This window comes from Pongo abelii, chromosome 2, assembly GCF_028885655.2.
Source record: "Pongo abelii isolate AG06213 chromosome 2, NHGRI_mPonAbe1-v2.0_pri, whole genome shotgun sequence".
Classification (NCBI taxonomy): Eukaryota; Metazoa; Chordata; class Mammalia; order Primates; family Hominidae; genus Pongo; species Pongo abelii.
In genome coordinates, this window is record NC_085928.1 from 61,558,920 (window position 1) to 61,580,771 (window position 21,852).

Here is a 21,852-nt window from a genome sequence, read left to right on the forward strand (position 1 = left end):
CTTAGAGAATCACAAGAATTTTGGAGAACTAGTAATACTGAGAAACTGCATTGTATAATTTAAAATAACTAAAGAGCAGAATTAGAATGTTTGTAACAGAAAGTAATGAGAAATGCTTGAGGTGATGGATTCTCCAATCACTCTGAATTGATTATTACACATTATATGTCTGTATCACAACATTACCTATACCCCATAAATATATACACCTGTGTATTCAAAATAATAATTATTATTTTTTCTCCGAGATGGAGTCTTGCTCTGTCACCAAGGCTGGAGTGCAGTGGCGCCATCTCGGCTCACTGCAACCTCCACCTCCTGGGTTCAAACAGTTCTCCTGCCTCAGCCTTCTGATTAGCTGAGATTACAGGAATGGGCCACCATGCCCAGCTAATTTTTGTATTTTTAGTAGAGACGTGGTTTCACCATGTTGGCCAGGCTGGTCTTAAACTCCCGGCTTCATGATCTGCTCGCCTCGACCTCCCGAAGTGCTGGGATTACAGGCGTGAGCCACCACGCCCGGCCAATAATTAGAAATTAAAAATATATATACATTTATTAGAAACAAATACTTTCTCAATTCATTACCTTGTACTTAGATTAATAGTAAAAAATGTTATGTAATATTTATCCTAGCCACTACGTATAGAGAAGCTTAAACTGACTAATTTGTCAATATTCTATTTTCAAACCGTGTGGGCATACAATGATGTGTTTAGTTAATTTTAGTTTAAATTTTATTAATTTATTAGTTGCCTAATGAAACCTTATTTTAAAAATAATATTTAAATCTTTAAATACATATACACTCATGTGTTATAAAGTATTATATTTTCAACTAATATCACAAACTTGAAGGAATATTCTCTTGAATAGGGCCACCTATTAATTAAGTCGCTATGGGTAGATTTTGTAAAAAGCATCACTCTTCATCAATTCTGAATTTTTTTTAGCTCAGAGATGTTAGATTTAATAGTCACAGTGCAAAAGGCTTACTTTTGTTTACATTCTATTTCTTTAAACTTTGTGGGACATTTTAAGAACCATATTACCTGGCTTTTAAAACTCCAGTGGTGACAAATAAGTCAATTACAATTGCTAAATTTTGTTAATTCAAGACAGATACAAGTGAATGGCATTGTAAAATAGATGGGATAAAGCATCCAAACCTACCAGCAATGTCAGCTTAAAAAGTCAAGGTAATTCAGTTGTAGGTTATTATTTAAGAGACTTCAAGGCTTATTTTATGCTGATCAAACTAATTATACACTGTAGAATACTCTCTAGGATAATTGAAGCTCTATGTTATTACTAAGATTTCTCTTGTCCTGTTGTTTTGTTAGTAGTAAAATTAAATTTGAAGTTACTTTAGGGTAAGTAATAATCTAGTAAACAAGAAAGGCCCAAATGAGAGGGAAAAGAAAACCCAGCAGAGGCACATATTTAAAAGCTTTCTTGGTTTGCTTCAATTTTTCTCAGCATATCTGAGTTTGGAAATAAGTAAGATTCAAGTCAAATCAAATCCGTATTTTCCAAACGACTTATCTAAATTGTGATTAAAAATATTTACAGTTTTTTTCTTCTACTTGAATTTTTTGTTTTCATTGTCACTCTGTTCTCCAAGTTTCCTCCATGTTATTTAAATAGCTGTTTCTCAGGTACTACTTTGCATCTGCACACTAGCAGATCTCCCATTTCGTCACCTGCTTGTGAGAGAAGCCCGCTCCTGGTGTACCATATATAGGAATTGCTCCAGATTCTCGTGAGTGTGAAGAATGATTCCCTAAGATTTGAGTTCTTGTACTCTGAGAGGCATTAAGGGCATGACATGCACCTGTCTAGTCCATGTAATTGCTCAAAAAATATTCCTGGACCTATATTAACTACAAAATAATACTATAGTATATTTGACTTTATATCTTGACTTGAAATGTCATATTTTGTTCTGTTCTTTAAGCAGGAAGAACAGTATATGATAGATTGAGACCATAACTCCTGGTGTTTTGGGGTAAATTTATGTTCCTCATTCTATATCTTTATTTTTTCTTGTGATGTTACTGGTAAAGATTCTAAATTCTTACGGAAACTAGCACAGTGATGAGTACAGGATAGATTCTCAAAAATGTGTTAACTGTGTTGAATTGAAAAGCCTTCAGTATAGATTTACAGCCTGGAATTTGAATAGTGGCACAAATGGTTCAATTGCTTTTAAGCTTAAAGTAACTTATTTTGAATAAGGAATGAGGAGATCCATAATTCTACTTTATAATCAGGTATACTTGAAGATTACGTCTACACAGCCAAGGTGTTGTTTTATTAGCTGTTGCTATTTATAATGTTCAGTCAGCAGTGCTGGTAAAAACTGAGGTTCTAAGTTCATAATCGTAATGTGTTTTAAAAGATGATTATAGTAATGAGGATTTAATTTTTAGAAGGAAAATCAAAATAATAGATGCAGTAATCATAGAGGAAGAAGGAATAGTCTTTGTGCATATGTGTTAGCAAAGAGACACTACATGTTTTTTTTAAAAAAAAAACTCCACAATAGAACTATACACATTTGTTAAATAATATTTCCGCTGTTTTTATGACATGTTTAGTCCCCCAAATCTGATTTAATTATTTCACGATGGTAAAGATGATATGTATATTTTATTTGGAAATTATTGATAGTTTTAAACAGGGCTCAAAGCGAGCTCTCTAATGAACCATAAGGATCTATCTGTTTTATAATTACCTATTTGTCTGTAATTTAATGACTTCAAAGAGTAAATAAAACTTACTGAAACAATCTTTATGCAAAAGATCTTCGAATATAGTCAAATGGTAGTGGTCCCCATGATGTAACTATTTGAATTCAAAGTATCTAAATAACATTGTGAATACCTGTGCTTTTTAATATAATTGGTAAAATGTTTCATTTGGCTATTTTAAAAAAATAATTCTTTTAAGCAATTAATGGTGTCAAAAATAGTTTATATTAAATAGCTGATATTAATAGAGACACTAGACAGTTGATTAAAATAAAAGCAAACCAGGATAATGAGTGAAAAAGATCGATATTCAAAATGACTAAACAAAATAATAACAATAGCAGCTATTCTGAGTGCTTACAATGTACCAAGCACTCTCATAAATGTTGTATATGTATTTGAATTGCATGGAAACTAAGGTATAATAATACTACGGAATCATCACCAAGCAAACACAGATAGTAAGAAGTATATTTGAGATTAAACTCAAATAATCTCACTGTACTGACTATGCTCTTAACCACTTCATTATGGCAATGTGCAATAAATGTGTCAAGTACACCTTTAAATTCTTTTTCAAATTCAAACTTAGGATTATTAAGGTGACATATCAAAAAATTATAATATAATTAATGTATTCACTTTGAAAATGATTATGAATATCTTTTTATTTGATTTTTCAACAGAACAACTTAATATAGACTGTTTCATTTTATTTTTACATCTCACATCCTCATAAGTGTTGAAACTTGAGAGAATATCATATACTTCATTCTCTGGATGTCAGGATGTAACATCAGTGGAGGACAGATTAATTGATTGAAACCATAACTCACTTTGGAATTGTCAGACACTACTGATCATGTATATCTGAAAATTCATTTGTTGCCATATGAAACTAATAGAATATAAAGAAAAGAAGAAACAAATTTATGAGTAATCAAAAGAGATAATATCAGGGATTAAGAAAAGTCTCATGCACAATGCTTTTCAACATGCATTTTATGTTTTGAATAAAGTGAAAATCATTTCCTTTAGTTAAATATTAAAGTGTTTCATCATTAGTCAGGTATACTGCGAATGGTTGTTTTTTTTTTCTGTGAAAACATACATTTTTATCTCTGATGATGCTGGTGCTGATGTTAGCAATATCCTCCATTAATGGTAAAATTATTATTTTGGCAACCTTCTAGAACATTGCAAATAATTTATTAATAACATATCTCAGCATATCACGAAATTTTCAATTTATCTTGTGTTAGTTGAGCACCTGTTTTAAAATGAAATGTGAAAAGTGATGTGTAAATAAATAACACCGCCCCTGCCTCAAGTTGAACTCATGAGAAAGAGTGGAGGGAAAGACCTGCTAATAACAGGCGCTAATAAACTCTTAAACATATAGCAATAATTTAAAAGTGTTACTGAACAAACAAGTTAGGAACAATTAATTCTGTCTGAGAGTGAAGAGCTGTAGGAGGCTTAACATAGACGGGCTGTCCCTGAACTATTCCTTGGAAGATGAGTATCAGCTCACCAGAGGAATCCTTTTTTTTTAGAAAATGAGGAGATTTGGTAACGCCATTGAAGCACACACAGATTGGAACATTGAAATGGGAAGAACAAGTGTGTGTGTTGAGGGACGCATGTACTAAATTAGGGAGCAGAAAGATATGGCAGCTTCATTTGTAAAGAGCCAAAAGATGCCTCAGATAAGAAGACAGGATTGGAGGCAAAGGTTAAGAGTAGAGAAGAGGGCCTAAGTTTGGGGCCAAAATTAACTTCTCCAGGAAGAAGAAATAGGTTTCATTCCCAGTCATTCACAAATAACCAGGATAGAGAGGGAAGGTGGATAGACCTTTAGGTTATAGTTAAGGAGCTGCATATCCATAGGAAATAGAATTAAGTATAGCAACAAAATTAAGATGGATTCACGGGATGCATTCCAGAAACTAATAACAGTGTATATTGATAAGTTTAAAACACCAAAATTGGTTTAAAATTATTTCTTATCTTATATATTTTAGGGAAAATATCTCTTTTTCAATGCAAGGAATAAGAATTATAACAATAGCAGCTAACAGTTTGTGATTCCTATGTAAGCTCATAGCCATACTTAGCACTGTGCTAACAATGTTCTTTCCACAGATTTCCATGCATTGTAAAAGTTGAAATATTTCCTAAATTACAGTGTCTGGGTTTCTAATTCCATTTTCTTGCAAAATAAAGATTAAAAATTGTGTTTAAATAGTTGCATTTTTTATTTTATTGTTAAAGCTATTACTGATACTATTAATAATGGAAATTTGAACAGTGATGCTCCAATACAGTTAGTAATATTTGTACATTTGGAATCATTCATACATACCTTAGCAGTTACTTAAATATAGAACTGAAAATATATTAGTTAAGTATGTTAGGTTTACAAAATGTATTAACAGATGTAAGATTTAAATACCATTATGCCAAATTTTAAAACTTTTGAAAACAAACTTAAAAAGTTACTCTGGTAATCTGAAAACAATTCATTATGATTTGATTTAACTTAGTAATATATTTGTCATGAGGGACATTTATTATAGCATAATAGATATAAAATAGGAACAAAAATTTTTAAATAGCTGTGTTGGCAGCAAATTTTTGTGATTACCATGATAGTTAAATCAGTATATTAGTCACCTATTTATGTGTATTTACCATAAAATAACTGACTTATTAAATCGAAATCAAGTCATTTTTTGATTCTTAATTTTCACTGTGGCCACTCATCCTGTTGATTACATGTTTAAGTACACTTCTAATTGATCATGGAGTCTTTTGCTATAAATTACAGAGACGGAATGACAGATTTTACCGGTAGGTTGTGGCTTAATGACAAATTTCACAGTTTGAATAGAAAAAGGATATAAACACACACAGGAATAAGGTAGTTACATGGATTCATGATGCGAAAAGTTCTTTTCTAATGTATGCAGACACATTGACAAATCGAATGTCAGAACACAAAGAGAATATTAAGCAGTGAAGAAATCAAAGAATATGCTATCCATTACATCTATCTAAACTTTTATTTTAAAATAAAAGATATATACAGGATTTGATGATTAAAATTCACAACATATTAATTTAGTATAACCTAATAAAAGCATACAGCTTTAATAAATGAAATGTTATTGAGTAAAAAATTGGAATTGCATTATATTTTTCTCATATGTGTGATATTTTCCACCCATTATGCCTTTGATTCTGAAAGGAACCAATTCGTTGCAAAAACATAGCACTTTTCAAAACCACAGCATCCAGGTTTTCATAAAGGACTATCAGGTTCATAGACACCTGAATATTAAAGAGAGGTCTTTGAGTGATGGGCAAACTTCTAAGTTTTAATGATCACGATACCAGGGTTCGTGAGGCAGAAGTTTGATTCTCTTTTGGTTTGAGAATGACACTTTATAATAATAACTAGTATAATTTTTAATTCATTTTTAGACCTTGTTTTGTGGATCTTTAAAATTAGTAAGAAAATATGAAATGGTAGCTAACTCAAAACTAGTGACTGTAAGAAGAAAATTTGGAAGATTTTTAAAGATTGTGTTAATATAATGCATTTTTATTAGTATCAGAAAATTAATAACATAGTATTTAAGTGATCAGTCTCTGAAGTCTGACATGCCAGGGTTCAAATACTTCCAAGCAATGCGGCCTTAGACAAGTTTTATAAATTCACGAAGAATCAGTTTTTCTGTATCTAAAAATGACACAACGGTAGTTTTGCAAGGATTCGCTGAGCATGTAACAAATAAATGTGCATTAATTTAACGTATTTTCTTACTATTGTCAGTAAAATTTGTATTTTTGTAGCTGAGTGATGTACTTGTAAGAATGTTTTTTGCAAAATTATTTATATTAACCAAATGTTGAAAACAATTAAAATATAAAGATAATAATACACAGACAATGAAAAGATTAGTAAATCCAAGTGTATTGATATGAAGATATATTCACCACATACTGTTTGATAAAGACACAGGTCTAAAAGTGTGTGTTTGATGATTCAATTTTTTAATAGAAGTATAATTGTGCATTAAAAATGTCTGAAAAGTAACCACAAATATTAGTAATCCTCTTTAAATGGCATTACAGAAGACTTTATTTTACTTTATATATCTCCTTATTCTGATTTTTTATAGTTAATATATAGTTTTGTAGTGAATATATATACACATATATGTAGTAGTTAAAATAAGTAAACTTCATTTGCAGAGAAAAATAATTACGATGTTTCAGTTTAAAAATTAATATAATGGGTTTAAAAAGAATTTAGGTAGTCCTTAAGTAATCCAAGTTGGTCCACCGAATAACGAAGCTTAAGATAAAACAATATTGTTTTGATTATATTCTCCCCCTTTCACTTAAAAATGCCTTCTTTGTACATTTGTGTGCTCTTTACCTCGTTAATTTTAGTGGCTACTAATGCCAACGATTTTCAGGAATTGTGGGATGCACTAATGACTTGTTCATTATCTCTTATGTTGGCCCCTATATCTATATAATTCCAAAGTCCTACACACATGCAAACCTCTCATGTAAAAAAAGTGTAGACTCTATGAGCCTCTAAAGTATCCAGATGTTGAAAATTTGTGTGGATTTGTAGCTACATTGCTACTTCACTTTTTGGTTTGTTTGCTGTTATTGTGTTGACATATTCAGACAGTGCATAACAGGCCCTTTTATTTCTAGGTGAACTTAGTGTCTTTTCATATAAATGTTAAAATAACTAATTTCATTCTAAAATTCAGTCAGAGCCACTTGTAGCCTTTGATATAGCTGTCCTTTAGCTAAATGAAGTGTGTAGCGTTGCTTTACCCACTCACTGTTGCTGGTAAAATGTAAAACTGAATGTGCACGTGTATATCAAACTACCTGTTAGTATGTGAGCTTTTATGATATTCTCATACTCTTTATTTATTTCTAATTTCATATTTGCTATTTGTTTATTCTTTGGCCTAGATGTCTTTGTGCCTATGGATATTCTTCTTACGTACTACAGAAAGAGAGAGAGAGAGAGAGAGAAAGAGAAAAGAAAAGAAAAGAAAAGAAAGAAAGAAAGAAAGAAAGAAAGAAAAAGAAATAGAAAGAAAAAGAAATAGAAAGAAAGAAAGATAAAGGAAGGAAGGAAGGAAGGAAACACATAGTTTTCAGTTTTCCAGGGTTAATATTTTCTAGAAAATTTTGCTATGTTTCAGTGAATCTTTGTGACTTTGTACCTTTGTAATCTGTCTAGCCAGTTGTTTTCCATATTGTGGAATTTCAGTGGTCCTCAGATATCCAACATGGTTTTAAAACAATAATTATTTATTCAAACCAAACAAAATAATCTCAATGAGGCAAAATGGAATCAAATTCATTCTAGGTACTGTAAATACTTACTGACCCTATTTCTATTCCTAACCACATAAATTTCTTTTCTTTCCTTTTATTTGTCTTTCTTCCTTTCATTTGTCTTTCTTTCCTTATTTCTTTTATTAGGGACAGGAATAATGATGACATTTTTCTAGGCTAAGATAATCCTTTAAACTCAGGATAGCATCATGTGAATTGGTATTGCAAATGACATGGATGCAAATTGGCGTTTACATTACCAGTTCACATGATGCTGCCCTATAGATCTGAAGACCTCACAGATTCTAAAAGTCTTTAATATTCACAGGTAGTCACATGCTGGGAAGATGGTCTTCAGGTAATTTATGCTTTTATAGAGCATAAAATATGAGTGGGTTGCTATCCATTTCATTTCAGATCTTGTAAAAGAGACTGTACTCTGAATAACAATTTCAAGAAAATCATTGACTCAAGAGGTTGCAAGAAATTCACCAATAAAGTATAATGTGTTGAAGGAGATGGCTCTGAGCTTGCACTCTGGGTAAGACAGTCTAGTAAGAGCTGATGAGCAGAGTTGACTGAGTAAAGTTATGCTGAATTGAAAGAGCCTTGAGGTAAGCTGTGATTGTCGGACATTTATTACTGAATTAATCCTCATTTAAAAAAAGTGAAAAAATGTGAAATTTGACAATCATCTAATATAAAGCAAGAGCTGATATACTAGATCAGTACTAGAATAAAAACTGTTTACAAAAACAAGTTTCTACCTTTTAAATTAATCAACATAGTCACATTCTTAATATCCAAATTACCAAATTTATTCTGAGTTTTCAAAGCACAATATTAAGCATAGCATAAAATAGAATTTACATACATATAAATAGCATTCAAAAGAACACTGGAAGATAATTTCAACATTAAATAAAGCTATTCAAATATGTGTAACTTCTACAAAGATATGTCTCTCTAGTTAAATTGAATGGTTATAATTATGAAATTTTACTTTAAATTTGATGATTTAGAGTATTTTGTTACTGTTTCAGGTGATTTTTATGTATTTAATCCTTAGGTAATTAATATTATTTTCCCTGCTCTGTAGATGCAGACACAAAGTATAACGTATAATAAACGAGAGAATCTATGTCTGTATGACCAAAACCCAGTGGATGTTCCCACTAAACAACATTGTCTCAAAATAGCATAATCTGATAATTTAAGTTCCCAATAATAAATTATAGCAAGTTGTATGTCTGTCATTTTAATAAGACTTTAATTTAATACTATTGAAATAGATTTTTGAAATGTATAATTGAATGTAAATATGTATCATAAGAGGAGTCTTGACTATGCCATTGGATACGAAGAGGAGAACCTGTTATTCTATTCATTATTATGAAAGACTGAATCATATAAACAGAAGAAAGCAGAAATACTAACAAACTTGGCTAAGAAACAAAGTCTAGGTACATTTAGCTTGGTAATTGAGTAACCAATTATAAAGAAAAGTGTGTGCGGTGAAAACACACTCAATGTGTTTTTCCTCTGCTCTCATGCAGTGATCAACACAGAAGATTTCTGTGAAAACCGTAGGGAATTTCTCCCCACCAACAAACAAGCAATCAGTTCTTCCGTGGACACCAGCTGGTGTCCTCTAATCCAATTCCCTCTCTATCTACCTGAAGATGATGTCAGATTCCATAGGTTAAAGGGTCAGTCCCCAAACCTCCCCACCCCTTCCGACAGCACTCACAAGTCTGGACCTTGGGAATTTCTGACCAACTGGCCTCAAGTTGGGGTTCCCACAACCCTACATTTCCGTTTGATTTATTTGCTAAAGCAGCTCACAGAACTCAGGGAAACAGTTACTTGTGATTATCAGTTTATTACAAAGATATTTTAAAGCATACAAATAAACAGCCAGATAAAGCAATACATAGGGTGAGGTCTGGTGGGGTACTACAAAAGCTCCTGTCCCTATGGGGTTGCAGTAGCCCACCATCCCCTGCACGCGGATGAGTTTTGTTCACCTTCTTGCAAGCTCTCTAAACCCGTCCTTTTGGATTTTTATGGAAGCTTCATTATGTAGACATGAATGATTAAATCATTGGCTGTTGTTGACCAGCTTAATCTTCAGCCTGCCTCCTTTCCTCAGAGTTTGGGGCCTGGGGCTGAAAGTCCCAACTCTGTAATCATACCTTGGTCTTTCTCGTGACCGGTTCCCATCCTGAAGCTACCAAGAGGCTGCCAACCACCAGTCAGTCATTAGCATAAAAAAGTCATCTCTTTGGAGATTCTAAGGATTTTAGGAGCTGTATGGTAGGATATGGGGTTGAAAACCAAATATACATTTCACAATTTCACAAAAAGTGATAAAATAAAGATCTAAAACCAGAAACATTGAAATGCATTAGAACGTTACATGTTATAATGAAAGCAAAGGAAGGTGACTTTTTTTAAAATAATAGAAGAAACATTCTTTCTCTGCTTTCAACTCTGTTCATCTCCATTGTACAAAGTTGCTTCACTGATGAACCTATTGAACAATTACTTGATATTTTAAACATACAGTCATTCTTTTCTTTAGGAGGAAAGTGTCTTAAAAATTTAGGAATTGTTTTGTAAAAAATACCAAAGTAACTTAAATTGAAAACAAAATTTTAAAAAGGCTTTGTGAAAAAAATTACATAGCAGCTAAATTAATAGACAATTTAATGTTTCTTACAGCCTCAAAACTGGAATTCTGAGATATCGCGGGATCAGAATTACTAATCAGAGATACGTTTTTTCCCCAATAAAAGATACTGGGAATCACAATATATGAATAAGATGATGTGGAATAGCCCAAGACGAGGTAGGGTAGGGGAGACAAATTGGCCTTTGCAGCTTCCATTATTCAGTTACACTGTAGCTAAGAGTCATTAAAGTAAGTAACAAAACAGAAAAAAAAGATAGAAGATATTTGTTTTCGCATATCTAACAAGGTAAATATTTAGTATTTTTTGTACTCTTCTTTGATTCTATTTTTTGTACTGTTGCTTAATTATCTTACCCCCATGGTACCTTCCATTCTTAGTTCTACTTAGTCATAGCCAAAGGATAATCCCAGTCGAAAGGCTTGGCTCACCTACGTAATTCTTTACCTTGATATGTATTTGTGTGCCTCTCTCTCCGTATATAAGGAGAGAGTATAATACACGTATTATACTATTAATTACACAGATATACTATTAATTCTATATTTTGTGTAATTTATTTTTATTATTTTTACCATAAATTTAAATTCTACTGATTGAAATTTGTGACAATAGTGTCTATTTGTTATCTCCATGTATGACTGAATTGATGCTTACTTATTGCCAATATTTGGAAAATAATAATCCAGGAATTTAAATAATTATTTTTTCTGTAAAAGTGGATATTCTTTGTTACAACTATTTCTCACCCCATAAATAAGCAATCTCCAAAATTGCCTATCACCACGTTAAAATTTCAATTAGTGTGTATATTTTAATAGCTTGACATGTTATATGTTACTAGCATTTATGTTTTTTATATAACTTTGGTGATTCTAAAGTTTTGTAAATCCCTCAATGTGAAGAATTCTGTGACATAGCTCTGTTTTCTCCCAAACTTTAGTGGAAACCTCCATTTTGGCCCTAAACTATCACTGCTGCTCTTGATGTTGGGATTATAAAATACAGACCCAGTAGTGTGCATAAATACACGTATTTGTGTTCTTATACTTTCCTATAATATAATAGTTAATTTTGAATGTATATTTCCAGGTTACCTTTTAACAATTAATATTAACATGTTAATGTTAAAATGATCTCAGTAAAAATAGTAAAATACTTAAATATATAAATATTTAAGTAAATGAAAAATTGAAATATAATTAAAAAATAATTTCATAAATAACACTCTTAAAACTTTTCTAACTATTAATAGTTGTCACATAAGATCATTGAATATAGAGTATATGTACCATAGGAAATAGGGAAAACTATAAGAAATCAGAAAGTAAAACCTAATAGGTAAAGAAATTGAAATATCTAAACTCTTCGACATTAGCGTTTCAGCGTTTTTGCACCAGTTGATTCCAGGAATAAAGCTCATGCTCCTGTATTTCTTTTTTTTTTTTTTCTTTTCTTTTTTGAGACATAGTCTCGCTCTGTCTCCCAGGCTGGAGTGCAGTGGCGCGATCTTGGGTCACTGCAAGCTCCGCCTCCCGGGTTCACGCCTTAGCCTATCAAAGTATTGGGATTATAGGCATGAGCTACCATGCCCAGCCAAATACTATCTTATTACCCATTATTTTAAACTGATAACTGATGACAATCTTTTTTTTTTTTTTTTGAGACGGAGTCTCGCTCTGTCACCCAGGCTGGAGTGCAGTGGTGTAATCTCGGCTCACTGCAAGCTCCGCCTCCCAGGTTCACACCATTCTCCTGCCTCAGCCTCCCGAGTAGCTGGGACTACAGGTGCCCATCACCACGCCCAGTTAATATTTTTGTATTTTTAGTAGAGACGGGATTTCACCGTTTTAGCCAGGGTGGTCTCGATCTCCTGACCTCGTGATCCACCCACCTCAGCCTCCCAAACTGCTGGGATTACAGGCCTGAGACACTGCACCTGGCCCATGCACTTATATTTATAACTATTACTGAGAAAAATAAAAATTCATCTTTAAAAAACATGTTTAATAAAACCCCAGGCGGGTAGGGGGAAACAGCAAATACCATGCTCTTTGTTTTTGCTTCTGACTGGAGATAGGTTCTTTAGTTAAGAGAATGCTATTTGGGCTAGTTGCTTTAAAAAAAATTTGGGGGGGCAGCAGGGCGGGTACGGTGGCTCACGCCTGTAATACCAGCACTTTGGGAGGCCGAGACGGGTGGATCACCTGAGGTCAGGAGTTCGAGACCAGCCTGGCCAAGATGGTGAAACCCTGTCTCTACTAAAAATACAAAAATTAGTCGGGCGTGGTGGTGCATGCCTGGAATCCTAGCTACTGAGGAGGCTGAGGCAGGAGAATTGGTTGAACCCGGGGGTGGAGGTTTCAGTAAGCTGAGATACAGCCACTGCACTCCAACCTGGGGGACAGAGCCAGACTCTGTGTCAGAAAAAAATAAATAAATAAAAATAATAATAATAATTTTTAACAGAATAAGAACTTCTTGTTTAAAAATAAATGGAAAATGCAGGACTATTTTTTATGCTATTTTCCCAGGTTTTCGTTCTTACTCTATCTCCAAAATAAAGATTAAGGTTGAGAATTGCACTTGATAAGCAATTGGGAGAGTATTGGTTTCCTCTAATAGAGACAATTCACTGTTATATTCAGATTTGCCTTTTTACTACATATTGAAACTGTCTATTGCCATTTTCTGTGTGGCGTGAATCTTAGTCACTCATTAGTTTATACCTGTTTAGAGCTATAGCTATATACCCATGCAAAAACAGTGGTTAGGATCTGCAACCCAGTAATTATGACTGAGTTCTAATCCATTTTTACATTGTTAATTTTAGGTAATTTATTCAAATTATTTCCGTCTTAATTTCTTGCTTGGTAAGATGATGATAGTAATAGTGTTATACAAGTGCCTGACACATTGTAAATGCTTAAAAAGACTATCCACTTTTATTTTCTCACACATACATCTGCTTCTAATTCAAGAAATAATGACAGAACAAAAGTTAACGAAATACCGGTGTATTTACAATTTAAATTGTAAATGGGAACACACACACACACACACACACACACACACACACACACACACACACACACACATTAGGCCTATAAAAGCTTCTAGGATAGGGAAATAAAAATACTACATAGAGGCCAGGCACGGTGGCTCACACCTGTAATTCTAACACTTTGGGAGGCCGAGGTGGGAGGATCACTCAAGGTTAGGAGTTTGAAACCAGCCTGGCCAACCTGGTAAAACCCTGTCTCTACTAAAAATACAAAATAATTAGCTGGGCATAGTTGCGGGTGCCTGTAATCCCAACTACTCAGGAGGCTGAGGCAGGAGAATCACTTGAACCCAGGAGGCAGAGGTTGCAGGGAGCTGAGATCGGCCACTGCACTCCAGCCTGGGTGACAGAATGAGACTCTGTCTCAAAAGAAAAAAAAAACAGAAATTAAAACACAGTTATGCGATTATGAAACTTATACTGGAGTTACTTGCAGAGAACAGTGGAAAAACAGACAGGGTACTAAAATTTTGGACGCTGTAACTGTGGACTCTTTCTCAGACACCATGAGGATTGATAGTCAGTAGATGAACATACAATCATCATTTCAGGCAGCATGTTTCTTTAAATTAGGAGGAAAAAAAGTATCACCAATGCTTAGATTTATTGATATTTTGTCACTGGAAACTGATTTTCTTAATTAAAAAAAGATAAAATGGAACTTTAAACTGTCAAAAAGAAAAAAAAAGGAAATGGGGGGACAGAATGAAAGGAGGAAAGAAGGAAAAAATAATTATTTCTAGTCAGCTATAGTTTCATTCCCATTTTCCCAGTATTCTTGCCCTTTCACTCAAAATATCCTCTGGTCTGTGGAGATCACTGCAAATCAGTTAGATACATAACCTTCCACTTGCTATCATATGTTGAATTCAGCTTGGGTCTTTTGATTATAAGCTCTCTGATGGAAATACATGGCTTCTCTGAATCTGACCAGTTAGTGTTATTTTAATAGTTAGTACCAAAGGACTTGTGAGGATTAAGGTATTCTGAAAATCACTATCATTCCTTGCCTCTCTCTTTCTAGAAATTTGTTATTTTATAATCAACAGGAGACTCTTAAAATTATTTTTGTCCCACAGAAAAAGAGGTTTAGATAGTGGGTTTAAGCATTTTTAACTTTGAGAAAGAATTCCACCATCATTATTTCCTTCTTCTCAATGCATGCCAGGGCATAGCTTAAAATCAACGTTGCTTATACAAGAGCAAAGAGAATTTTGGAATTAAACCTCCCAAATCCCAGCCTGTCAGAAGTTCTAAGGAGAAAAACACAATCCAACTCGTCAACTGATAAAAATCATTTTACAATTATACAAACCAAATACAAAGTGTGATGAAATATCTTTTCATGAAAGTGATAGTTATGCTCAAAACATGTGAAGAGACACCATGAATATGATGCCAAAGGTTTAAGCTATTTGCAGGCAGCATTGATTCATGCCCAATAGCCCAATATTTTCTCTTTGGTCAAGTCCTTGGGTACCAGAGTGACATATTCACATGGAAAGGAATTAAAGCTAATGAGATGATATTAGAATGAACACCTAGAAGTATCTTTGTCATTTACTGTTTAAAACACAGAACCCAAAACAGTCTATTTAATCAAATAAAAGAGCTTTATTATTTGGCTTATATTTCACTGTGGAAACGTGCATTATAAAATTTAGCACAAAATAATAGTATTTTATATAAAATTCTTAGAGCAACCAATAAACACACATACACACAAATGTCCACTTATGTATAAAGATGATAGGTAGATAGATCCAATGTTGGAATTGTTCTAAATAAAACTACTTAAAATTTTTGAAAAATTTTTAAGCAACATCCATAATTTCTATTATAAAATTGAACATATAAAAAGCAACATAACTGTAAGTTAATGAATTTCCATTATAAAATGGAAATTGTAAATACTGATTCTTTATTTTGCTAGTAATAGTTCATTCTCTTAGTTACAGAGAGTATTTTTAAAAAAGCATTAAACATAAAATGTTTCTAAAATAAATTTTGATTTTAGACATATGTGCAATCCTTAAAATATCTTTTAAACAATTATTTGAAATTATCTGATATGTGACACAAAGCAATAGTCCTGAGGTCTCACAATTAAAAATTCTAAAGATCATACAATTTGTCTAGTCCTACCTCTTCCCAATGCTGCCATGTTTTTTTTGTGACAGCACTGATGGAATAGTCTCTAACTTTAACCAAGTATCTCTAAAACTTGAAAGAATACCACTTTATATGACAGTCAATTTTTTTGGAATTAGTTCTGGTTGTTAAAAAGTTATTTTGAGGTGAAATCCAGTTCCCCAAGACTTCCACTTTTAATTAAGTTGTACTTTATTACTGTTATTTGTTTAAACAGAAAATAAAGCTCAATAATTTTTTAAGATAGTATTCTTCAATAATGGGAGGCATCCCATTACATGGAAGTATAGTCATATACCAATGCAAGAAAATGAGCACTGTTCTAACAAAGACACACAATTGTTTTCTAGTTACACTGTAATGAAACTGAATATATAACTAGTATTTTCCAGATGATCGAAAACTGTCTTAACATTAGGTATTAAAAAACAACATAACCATAAGATAATGAATTTTGCTTTAGAGATGTTATATAAACCAGTGTATGGAAGCTGCTTTCAAATTTTCTGAGTTGTTTTTTAAATAAAAGACAATAATATCTGTTAATGAAAGAAACATTTTTAAGAAAATAAAGAATAATTCTACAGACACGTCATATTCGTATGTTAGCATTTTATAAGTATTCTATCTGCTAAAAGCAATAACTAACTTTGAAAATTTGAATTAAATTCTTATTAGATTTATTTTGCCTAGTACATATAATAGAAAATAATTTATACTTGAAATGTAATTATGTCTTTATACAGCCTTTCTTAGTTCAATGCAATTACTCTGCTCTGTTTTTTAACAGTGAAAACCAGTAATAAAAGAGACTCAAGTTTGTTCTGAACAGAAGCTCGTTTCTAATGAATGCTACTGTTTCAACTCTTTGTTTTTCTTTTCCTTGGAAATCTGAGAAAATTCTGTGATTTGGATAATGAACACACGGTTTTCAGATTTTGTTTTAATCCAGCACAACTCTTTTGACACATCAAGCAGTCACAAACCCAGCACTGGTCTTAGCATGATGACAAGTTGTCAGACTGATGTGCAGTGCCTATCTCAGCGTTTTCACATTTTGTAGATAACAAGGTGAAAAGTGAGTAAACACTACACAACAAGAGCATAAAATAATTCCCCGTTTGAATTCCATTGCTTACGTTTTCTCCAAGGAATAGTTTAGTTTTACAGAACAATAGTATTTATTTAATTTTAAAATTGGCGAAGGAAAATGTGTATACACAAAAAGCTGTAAGCTTAGAATATTAAAAATGCAAACAATTGCTTACCTTATATGGATAGTGTATTTTCATAAGGTTACATATGGATGGCAACTATAGAGTCTTACAAATACATTGTATAGATAGATGCCTTCACCACCACCACAAATGGTGATTTGGGGATTTGTTTTTTTCTGGAAGGGAGAGAGGCATAGCTATAGCTTAATATGTCAGCAAGACAATATTATTCTGTCTTTTAATACAAAGCTTCTGTCTAGTGTTTCCTCATGAAATATAAAATTCCACTTAAAATTCTAATCCTGTTTTCTACACTACACTGATTTTTCAAATTTATTTTCAAACTGAATATCCAAACTAAAAAATGCTGTAAATCTAAGATACATTCTAAGAATAGGATGTGAGAAGAATCCATTGCTATTAATGAACTTGTGATAATAGTTTAGTTCATTTAGATTTGCTTGTATCATGTGTCTGTTTCCTCTTGCCTCCTTTTCATTCACTCTACACAAAATTAACATATGGAATTTTCTACAAGATCTTTTAGCAGATCCTCATAGTTGATTCTTATCCTGAAGACTTTTCTTAACCATCTTTTCCCCTTTAACAACTTTTGGCCTGAAACTATGGACTTTATTACTTTTCAATAATCAAACTTGCATACTTATCATGGTTAATTTAATCATAATATCCCAGCCCCCCTACCTCTATCCACTGCGTTTTAAGAATTTCAACTTATTTGTAGCCACTGTTGGTCAGCTATTTCAACAGTAATATGCTATAAACAATGCCAAATCTGTAACAACACACATTCTTTTCTCATGAAGTGTCTGCAAATTTTTTTTGTTTTGTTTTGTTTTCTGTACTTAAATAGGATGGGCTTTAGGCTATGGTTTGGGATCATGTTTGTCCACATGTATCTCATTCTTGGGAGCAAGCTCTTTCAATAGGTGAGTATCAGGACTGGGAGAGGACAAGGCAAATTACGTAAGCACATTTAAGCTTTCTGATAAGCTTAAGCCCACTGATAAGAATCAGTGGGCCAGTAAGGCATACTCCAAGGACAAAGAAGCCATAACATGGGCTGGAACTGAAGGAAGAGCTGTGGACAAAATGTCACTTAACACCACTAGTTGCAAGCCATTCTATTTATTTTCAGTGCACACGTTAGCTACATACGACTATTCTTCCTCAACTTTTAGCACCATTACTCATTTTCTAAATTTCTAGATGGTATTAATCTCATGGCATTTGATAATCACCTTGTTTATATTGAAGGCATGTGCCTTTTCAAATGTATAGGGTTAATTAAGCCATTTTGATATTACATTCTATGAATTTTCACTTTTGATTATACGTTCTATGAATTTTCACTTTAAATATGTTTACTACAGATTCCTGATTCGTTTTATTTAATAAAAGGTGTCATTTTGAACCATAAGGATCAGCGGCAATACTAGTTAGTTTTCTCTTTCGAGGTATAAAAGACGCAGATTGTAGGAGCCCAAATGTAATGATGGAGGCAAACAACGTAAGTGTGAGATCCCAGGCTGAGAGTGAACAAAGGATACTTAGGTGAGCTAGGACAAAAGAGAATCAGAGAGCAAGTGTCGTAATTGGAGATACACCGCATTCCTCTTATGTCGAGTTTCTTGTTTTATAGAAACTTCTTCTGTCTTTCCTTAAACTATAGAGAATTTTGATATATAAACCCAAATGTTAATTCAAATAGCACTGGTCACTGAGTAAATTTAATTTGTGAGATGACATTTCCATTAATAGTTATCTTTTAAACAGCAATTTCAAGAATATTTTATTTTATGAATAGTTTAGAGATCTAATAGTTGAAAATTTCATTGTAGAATCATTTTTTATTCCAAGACAAGTAATTATGGAATTATTGTGGATCATTTAGAAATCTCCATGAGAAAAACAATGTTAAGGATATTGCTTTATTTTGATACTGGTTTTCCTTGCTACTTACAAGAGTGGTTTTGAATGAGTAATTGATGATTCTCAGAAATGTTGTCTTAAGGTCAAATACTTTAAAATAAAATATTCATATTTTGAGTAATTTTAAAATATTTAATTGGCATATTTAAAAACATTAAACAGTAGGCTAATTAATTCATATAACCATATAGAGAGTCATTTTGTAACAGATATTCATGGTAATTTAACTGAGAAGTTACTTTCCTCTTTTTGACATTTTTTGGTCAACAGCTCAGTTATTTTTAAAAATTCAGATTCTTAATGTTAACATAATATCTAGCCAGACCATTTGACAGTTGCTCACCTGGTACATAAAGTTTTGGCTCCACCCAAAATGCTTTTATAGAAACTCTTTTTTTATTTTTTTTGAGATGGAGTCCCGCTCTGTCATCCAGGCTGGAGTGCAGTGGCGCAATCTTGGCTCACTGCAACCTCCACCTCCCAGGTTCAAGTGATTATCCTACCTCAGCCTCCTGAGTAGTTGGGATTACAGGCGCACACCACCACACCTGGCTAATTTTTGTATTTTTGGTAGAAGCGGGGTTTCACCATGTTGGTCAGGTTGGTGTCAAACTCCTGACCTCGTGATCCACCCGCTTCGACCTCCCAAAGTGCTGGAATCACAGAAACTCATTTTTATACCCCTGCCTTGTTTGGAGGAACACATCGAAGACAGATCATACAAACTAGTCTTCACATTTATTTTAGGGATTTTTAGAAGGTGTAGTCTCCTACTTCATTCACATTATTCCCAGCTTTGAAGATCACCTGGAAAAATGCTTCTGTCTTATGAATGATGTTTGTTTTATTTTTTAATTATTTAATAATTTTTAAATTTTTTGTGGGTACTTAGTAGGTGTATATATTTATAGGGTACATGAGATGTTTTGATACATCAGCAGATCATGGAGATTTAGTTCATTTTAAGTCCATATAGTAGATTGAAGGCAAGATGATTGAGTCTCATGAGAGATAGATGTGGGTTCAAATACCATCTCAATCTTGGACAACTTTCTAACCTAACTAAGCTTCGGTTCCTCATCTACAAAACAGACATATTACTCTTCTCACAAAATTTATCTGAAGGATAAATAATGAGAAAACATTGACCACATGACCTGTGAAAATGCTAATGAATAGCTTTGATGATGATGATGATGATGTATCATACATCTTTTTAAATTTTTGGCTAACTGAAAACTCAGACCGAAATTCTTAGTCTAACTTAAATAATTTTGCAAGAATTTAGTATTAACTTTTTGCATATTATTTCCTCTAGTATTATATTAAAACATTTATTTTTGTTTTGCCATTTAAAATACCTTATACTACATTTGTTTTGAAAGGCCATCTTATCCATGGTTTTTGATGAAAAAAGAAAAAAAGAAAAGTTATCTTAAACCAAATCTGTAAGGATGCATGCTATTAGGTAAATAAATATTAAACAGTCACCTTTACAATAAATAGTTTTATTCAAAGGAATAATTTGTTTCTGTTGCATTCCATCATAACGTAGTTTTATTGAAAAAAGTACTTATGCACTCTTTCAACTTGTGTAAATGAGCAGTTTAAATGCACATCCCAGCGAGGATGTCACTCTTCTGAAAGTATATTACTATACGTAATACTGATTGGCAATGTTCAAAAGAGAGTGAAAATGAAGACAATTTAGGGATTGGGGAAGGTGCCTATAATGAACTTTAACTTTACATGGGTAATAAATTTTTATTCTATGCTAGGGTATAGGGGCTGTATATAATGTAGTTTGGTACTGTGATACATATCAAAATAAAGTTTCTCCTTGCTTTTCTCTAATTAAAAATAAAGCATTGATTTTAAAGCTATTTTTATGTATTGCTGTCAATACTTATGTTTAAAACACTATAAACTGAGCGATATCTTGACCCTGTTTTTATATGTATCAAACTTGATTGTCATTAATTTTGGAAAATCATGTATAAAGCAATATTGTTTGAAATTATGTAAGTATTTTAAAATCGTAAGGCAAGTTGATAATTTGAAGTATATGCGTATTATTCTGTTGTAGTAAGAATTAATATTTTTCAGATTTTTAACAGGTACTTAGAAGTTAGTAATTTACTGATAATAGATTTGGAACAAAAACTGAATAATGAAGTATTATTTTATACACTGTATTCTTTGGAGATTTGAAATTGCAGTGTGCTTTCTAGTTAAATTGAAAGGTCATAAGAAAGGGAAATGATTAAATGATATAAAAGTGACAGCTCAATAATTACAAACATCCTTTTTAATATGAATATAGCTTATCTATCAACTTGTTCTTAGTCATCACTGAAGTCCCTTCAGTAGCAGGTAGTATTGAAAATGTTGAATTAAACAGTTTAATTTACAATGAAATGAAATGAATCTCAGTGGAATAAATCAAATGTCTCACCCATGAAAGGTAATTATCTTTCTTTTTCTCAAAAAAAGGCATCCATGACTGAGTTATGTCTTCTCACACTTGGAAAGTAACAAATGCTATTCTAGGTAGATATTTATATGACATTATTTAATTTTAATATAGTTTTATAATTATACCTGATATCCTAAAAATATTATCAACAAAACAGCAATTACTT

General features: G+C 32.4%; 1 protein-coding gene across 6 annotated transcripts in view; it reads left to right on the forward strand.

The window, feature by feature from the left end:
• CADM2 (cell adhesion molecule 2) overlaps nucleotides 1-21,852 on the forward strand; it is a 1,121,146-nt gene that overhangs the window by 646,342 nt on the left and 452,952 nt on the right. The window lies entirely within an intron of this gene.